The sequence below is a fragment of the Esox lucius genome, chromosome 20 (genome assembly GCF_011004845.1).
Source record: "Esox lucius isolate fEsoLuc1 chromosome 20, fEsoLuc1.pri, whole genome shotgun sequence".
NCBI lineage: Eukaryota > Metazoa > Chordata > Actinopteri > Esociformes > Esocidae > Esox > Esox lucius.
In genome coordinates this window covers 39,979,208-39,986,354 of record NC_047588.1, presented here as the reverse complement: position 1 = coordinate 39,986,354, position 7,147 = coordinate 39,979,208, and positions in this window count along the sequence as shown.

Sequence of the window (7,147 nt, the reverse complement as noted above, 5' to 3'; positions counted from 1 at the left end):
CTGCAGGCTTTCCATCTCAGGCTTTCTCTAGGGAGCTGCAGTCTGTCACGTTACAGCAGCAACCCTGGAGTTCTTTGGATGTACTTGTACTACAATGTATTCCGGTTCTTGGTGATATCCAGCTACTGTGCACAGCCATTGACGCAGGAAGTAAAAACATTCCACATGTCGCTATTCAAAGGACATGAGTCACCCCGCATCCGGCTAATGGTGATCACTGGGGAGGAAACACTGGAGTGATTGTGACAAGGGTATAGAGAAGGAAATTCAGAAGTATGGTGGAATCCGTATTTGTGAGCTGGGATGCATGTTGGCTCTTAGCAGCGTTTATGCCGAGGCCGAACATTTACCCAAACGTTACGACTAGTTTGCGGGAAGAATTGTGGTGACGATCCCAGTCTGTTGAGTGCAGCAGTGCCCGGTTATACATCCAGCCAGTGCTCCTGTACTAGAGTCTGCTTTTACATTACTCTATTCCTTTACTTTCATTTTATTAACCTTTTTTTGGTTGGATTTCAATACGTTACCTGTTATGTTGTGGATTTCAAACTTTCTTTTGATCTCTCTTGTCAGGTTTTTTCACTAACGCCATCTATTAATATTAAACATGGAAAATCAATATCTTCATTGCATTCTTCATCACATCCATCTAAAGAAAAGGTGTCAACATTATTTGCAAAGTTCCAGATAGCATCTTTTTCTGATATCTTGTTCAACAACATTCTAGGTTATTTACAGAGGTACTTTTCAAAGCGTATCCACAGCGATGGGCGTGTCTTCTTGGTATGTGTTACAATCCCGGTCCCATGTTACCTGAAGGAGCCTTTGACTGCAGGACAGACACAGCAGTGTTCCCATCTGCAGGTATCTTTTTGGGACATGCATTAAGACACGTCGATAAAGTTTTTACTTCAGCCTAGTTCTGTTGATGGATAGTGCCTTTATGTCCTCCTGCATGTGGAGCGATTCCCTGAACAGTAAATACCTGACTGACTGCTGTCATAATTATACAGCACATAGTCCAACAACACAAATACAGAAATCGTGTTCTGTTTTGGACCATAATGATATTCATAGCAAAAGGGCTCTACACTCACTGCCTGGAGCTTTGAATGGACTTAATGAAATACACTTGGTGCTACTTCCCGATTGTTTACTTTCAAGTTGAATATCAGAAACCTACCAGTTGTGCCTTGATTAGACCATAAAAGCAGGCCCTTAATGACACCGCACATGCACTCAATCACCATTATGAGAAATATGTAGGGATGTGTCTTCTGTCCTACCCTGCTGGCCGTGTGGTCCAGACTTTTTGAATACACCTATGTGTAATTCAATTGTTTTGAGTACTATAATATATGTGTAACTTGTTTTTGGAAAACTATGGTACATGTGTCAGGTCCTGGCTGGGGTACATCTAGGCATCTCTGCACACAGCTTGTTGATTGTCCCCAATTAGAGGCAGCTGCATTGCGTTGCTGTTTGCTGGTCATTGTTTGCTGTTTGCTTCAGTTCACGGTTGTTACTCTTCTTTATTATTTTGTAATCGGGCCAAAGTGAGTTATAGAAATAATAAAGTAATGCTTTATTTTCGCTCTGCTCCATGCGTCCTGCCTCTACAACACCTTCGACAATATGTATAACTATGTGTTTTTGAGAACTACAGTATGTCTCCAATTAGAGGCATCTCTGCTCCACGCGTCCTGCCTCTACAACAACAGAGAGGGTCGGAGACCGGCCTGCGGTTAAGCAGGTATGGCTTCACTGCCGAAGGTAAGGGTGGTAGCGGAATGCGGCCCGGTAAAACCGGTTCAAGTGGATGTGGCATGTGTGGCACTGTGCATGTGGGCTCCACTGCCAACGGTAGGGGCGGTACCAGGGCCGATTTTGATGTCATAGTGGAGCGGTACCCTACATCGGGACCTGGTGCCCAGCTCTCCAGCTGTCGCTGCCTGTGCAGCCTCTCCGGAACATCCCTAGTACCGGTCCCATGCGGCCAAGGCCCCAAGTCGACACCACCAGTGCCAGCCACACGCACAAGGGCTCCAGTGTCAACAACACCACCCCCAGAAGGGTGGGGCGATGAGGCCCTGCCAACACCACCACCCCCATCGGCTCCGCCACCCCGTCCTGCCTATTTACACCAACCAGCCATAACATTATGACCACCAGCCTAATATTGTGTAGGTCCCCCTTTTGCCACCTAAAAAGCCCTGACCAGTCGAGGCATGGACTCCACTAGATCTCTGAAGGTGTGCTGTGGTATCTGACGTTAGCAGCAGATCCTTTAAGTCTTGTAAGTGGTGATGTGGGGCCTCCATGGATCAGACTTGTTTGTCCAGTACTTCCCACAGATGCTCGATTGGATTGAGAACTGGGGAATTTGTAGGACAAGTCAACACCTTGCACTTGTTGTTGTGTTCCCCAAACTGTTCTTCAAACCAGTCTGGGGAACACAACTGTTCTTCAAACCAGTCTGGGGAACACAACAACAAGTGCAAGGGGTTGAGTCTACTCTGGCTCGCTGCACCTCTAGGTGCCGCACGTCTACAGGATGCCTGGTTCCTGTGAGCTGGACTGATTCGAGTCCTGACGATTCTGCAATGTGATGGAGAAGGCAACCTCCAACCAAGAGGATGGAGGTGAAGGAAAGCTCCGGTTCTGGACAACAATTACGGGGGCGCGGAAAGACCAACTGCACGACATCATGCTACGCTGATTGGGTCCATACCAGGTACATCTCATCTGCTGTCCAGGTAGCTGAGAGAGGAACCTGCAGGTTGACGACACACACTACAGGAGGGCTTCAATGTTTAAAGGTTAGGCACAGTGCATTGAAGTCACTGAGGGAAAAGTGAATTTTCTGGTGCTAGTAACCATTACTTTTTACCTGGCCTTTAGCTATAGAGCCTTTAGCTAAAACTGGTCATCTTGCCGTTCACAAGGGAGAACACACAGATTCTCCTGACCTGGCTGATAAAGCAGCTAGGAAGAAGGACAACACCTTGGAATATGCATCTGACTTTTTACGTTCTGTTACACCGGCCTGCCAAAGAAATGGTTCATAACTGATTGTCTGACGTTTGGAGGAGCAGAACATTTGTGATGACTTTGGAAGTACATCTAATTGGCATGAGAGGACTTTGTAACAGTGATCAATTGAAGGATGTATTCAGTGATAGGTGTTTTTAATGATTTTAACATAAACATTTTGCTGTACTATGTTATAATTCTGTATGATGACAACGTGTGATCTTGGAGTTAACACGAAGGAAATGATTTAGAAGAATGTAAATGAGAATCCAGACATTTCAGATTTGTTCCTTTCTCTAATCATTAAGGGTAATGATATTGACTGGGTCATGTTGTTAAAGAGTACTGTTGTGTTGCAGTCTACATCCTAATGAGTGAACTGTTTCAGGTTTGATACTAAGGTTTGACATGATATCAAGAGGATGGATTGTTATGGAACTTTTTGACTAAGGTTCATTTGAGAAATGTCTGTCTTTCCATTGGCTGGTATGTAGATCTTTACTTTGATTGTGACACACATGTCTGTATAATATCAGAGGATTATTAGGTATTTGGGCCATGTCCTCCTGCCTGGATAACGAAGGGTGTCAGTCTTTTGTTCCTCAGGAATGTGGTCCTTGGGGGGAGTAAAGTCAGTTGGCCCCTTTGGGTAAACACTACAGTAAACATTATGGCAGGAAGGATAAGGTGGGGGGACAGCCCACCCTTTGGGTAAAACCTATGTGACACAAAACAGATGGCTAGCCACTTACCACACCCCTTTTTCTATGTAATAAATACGGATTGTGCATGTTTTGAGTAAGAGACTCCTCGGACGATTATGTTGGTAAGCGGTTGACGCGTCTCTCATATTTGCATAATAGTTAATAAAACTGTTAGAATGTGCCAAGAGAACTTTGTCTCTGTTTCTTACTCCTTTAAGAGTGTCGATACATGGAATTACCATCACACTGTAAATGTCCGTCTTTGACATCAGGTGTTTACAACATGAATGGCAGCGCTGGATTTAGAAGAGCCATAATTGGGGTAGAGCTTGGTGACAAGCTAAATGTGGGGAATGTCTTCTCACGCTCGCTGTGTACGTGAATTCACTTTCTTACCTAGAGTACATGTCCTGATTGGGATCATAGTGTCATATTTTAGGTGTCAGGTCAAAAACATGCAAATCATGATCATACTACTTTTTTTTTCACGTTCAGTTTTATCACAAATACTGTTCTTCTTCATAATTAAGTCTGTGTTTTGTATCCGTGAGTGGGAGAGAGGATTAGAGGGATAGAGAAAGAGGAAAGCGAGACACAGATGGATTCACATCTGGTCACATCTTCACACCGTACAATGACTGCCAGCGTGTTTGTACTTACACTGGTTAAATTTGTAGCTTGTTGCACTGGTCTTGCAGGGTATCGTGGAGGTGCAGTTTGAAATGTTTTAAACATACTTACCCGATTACTTACTAGGGTTTCTATGTATCACCTTTTCAAAGTCTGAGAGTAATATACAGCAAGCTTGACATGGACACATCTATCAGGTCTCAGTCAGGTTTTCCTCGTGCTCTGACACCAGGCAGACTGAGGAGGAAGGACATTTTCCTCACCAATGTTACCTCACAGTGAGGGAAGCCATTTAAGGGGTAGTGTTGTGACTGTGTTCTGGTGCTATCCACATGCTGGGAGAGTCAAATCAATGGTGCTCCACTGCACACTCAAGACAGCTCCAAAAATGTTTTAAACATACGTTTCTATGTGTGATTGCCATGTTTATCATCACTTTTTCAAAGTCTGAGTGTAAAATGTCTCAAACTTGACATGGACACCTTTTGCCTCCTACCCTCGCATTCAAATAAGGTCCCACACTACTGTAGCTCTCGGGATTAGAAAAGACTACTTCTAGATAGACTGCATAGACTGTACAATCCTAAACAGCTGCTGCCTGTCTAGGACCTCTATAGGCTGGGGCTTGTTGTTCTGTCTACAGTTACACTGTTTTCCTTGAAATTTTTTCCAAACAGGGAGCAGGTTACCAGAAATGTAAAACCACTTGACTATAATTAGCCTAGTCAAGGGAAGCCCTATATCCTCACAGTGCTGAAGTAATATATGACTAGCCTTAACCTAGTTACAAAATGTTCCTTTGGAGCGTGTCCAAGTAGAAATACTATACATATTTATTAACCAGTTAGTTTGAATCCTGAATGCTGATTGGGTGATAGCTGTGTTATATGTTGTGTATGACATCTTTCCCAGCACAAAATCAAAATAAATACTTCTGTGGTCCATAATTATGTCTGAAACACCTCCAATCACTCTTAAATTTGTAGAATGAAAAAACAAAACAACCCAAATGGAAGGCCTTCCCATTAAAATGACTTAGTCTGTTGGGGAGTTTGATCAAAGACCTGAGAATTAAGTCACCATTAGACATGGAGACAATGATGATCAGTTTATGTTTGCGCAGCGGGGGGGAGCTCAGAAGATATACAGAGGGAGGATGGGGTGTTTGTCCAGTCAAGGAGGCATTCGGATGTACAGTATAGTCACACAGTCAAAACACACTAACATACAAAAGCTTTAAAGCAAATAGCAGTGAGAACTGACAGGATACATTTCATTCTCTTGTTCTCAACCATGAACCATCCCAAAACTTGTGTTTGATGGTAGGCACCCAGTGGTGTTTCAATGCATGGATGCAATTTATGATACAATACATGAACATTTGCGAATGTTTTATTTTAACATGAATGCTTGCATATAAAGGTTATTGCAAAGGAAGCAAAATGTAATCATTGAAAAGACATAATATTGAAAAAACATTATATGTTCGCTTTGTATGAATGTAAAATGACAGGGAAAGACCAGTCCTCTACACACTTCACAGCAACTACAGTTTACATTGTATAGTTTTACCTACAGGTAGTTTCAAATTCAAATTGACTCTATATATCCAAAATGTCTACATATTATGAAATACAACCACTAAAATGAAGCACATCACCCATAATATGTATACTGGATTAACACAAATAAAAATTTGATAAATTGTCAGTCGTTGGTTGTCCGCGGAGAGTAGGAGATTTGGGTTGGCTGTGCTTGGATCCATAGTGATCTTGGCTAAGAGGAGACAAAAGCAATTTTATTAGCGTCAAATTAAGTTGGAAGCAAGTGTCAGTGGAAAAGAAAACCCTTGTGACATCAGTAAAGATTGTTAAGATGGTGCTGTGTTCTCTACTAATCATAAAAATATGTTAATCAGAATAAACAGGAGAGGGGGTTGGTGGGTCTTGACAGGTTAAACAGGACGGGGATGAAAGAATTGTCAATTTTCTCACAGCACAACTGTGTCATGGAGGCCAGGTTTTGTATCACGGACACAGCGTTCCGATGCCGGGATGTCCAGCTAAAGGCACCAAAAATGTATAAGAATAAGACTGTCTTGGTAAGACGTGGTGGAACCATGATTCAATGTTCGGATCATCCTGCATTTGCAATGGAGTTACCAAAGAGACACGGTCATAATCCAGAATTGGAGGTGACAAAATTGTGAGGGGAAAAGCAGCAGTGAAATCTAAATAAATTAATAAATGGGTTCTGATAAGACATGAATAGTAGTGACCACTCAAATTTGGAGAAAAAAAAAATTACAGAAAAGATGGTTTGTGAAATAAATAAAAAATGAACGAATCCAGAGCATATTATGCAAGCAGTTATGGTTAACAGTCTTGCTTGAATACAGAATGTAAAACATATGCAACAAAGCCTCCACCTGTCCTCTCTGTGATTGTTGTTTCACTTCCTTAGCCCACTGCGCTATGAAGTCTGGACACTCCTCTTGACAACATCCACCCTCATTCATTTTGGTCAGCAGGAAGTTGTTGCTGATCTGTGGGGAACAAATATCACAAGAATCACACATTGTACAGACCAGGGGTATTTAAATCTTACCCTATGAGGGCCGGAGCCTGCTGGTTTTCTCTTCTACATCATCATTATTCGGACCCACCCGGTGTCTTAAGTCTGAATGAGTCATTGGTTAGTGGGTTGCAATAAAAAAAATGGAGTGGAACTGGCTTCGAGGGCCAGATTTGAATACCCCTTTTTATAAACTCTCAGGTACT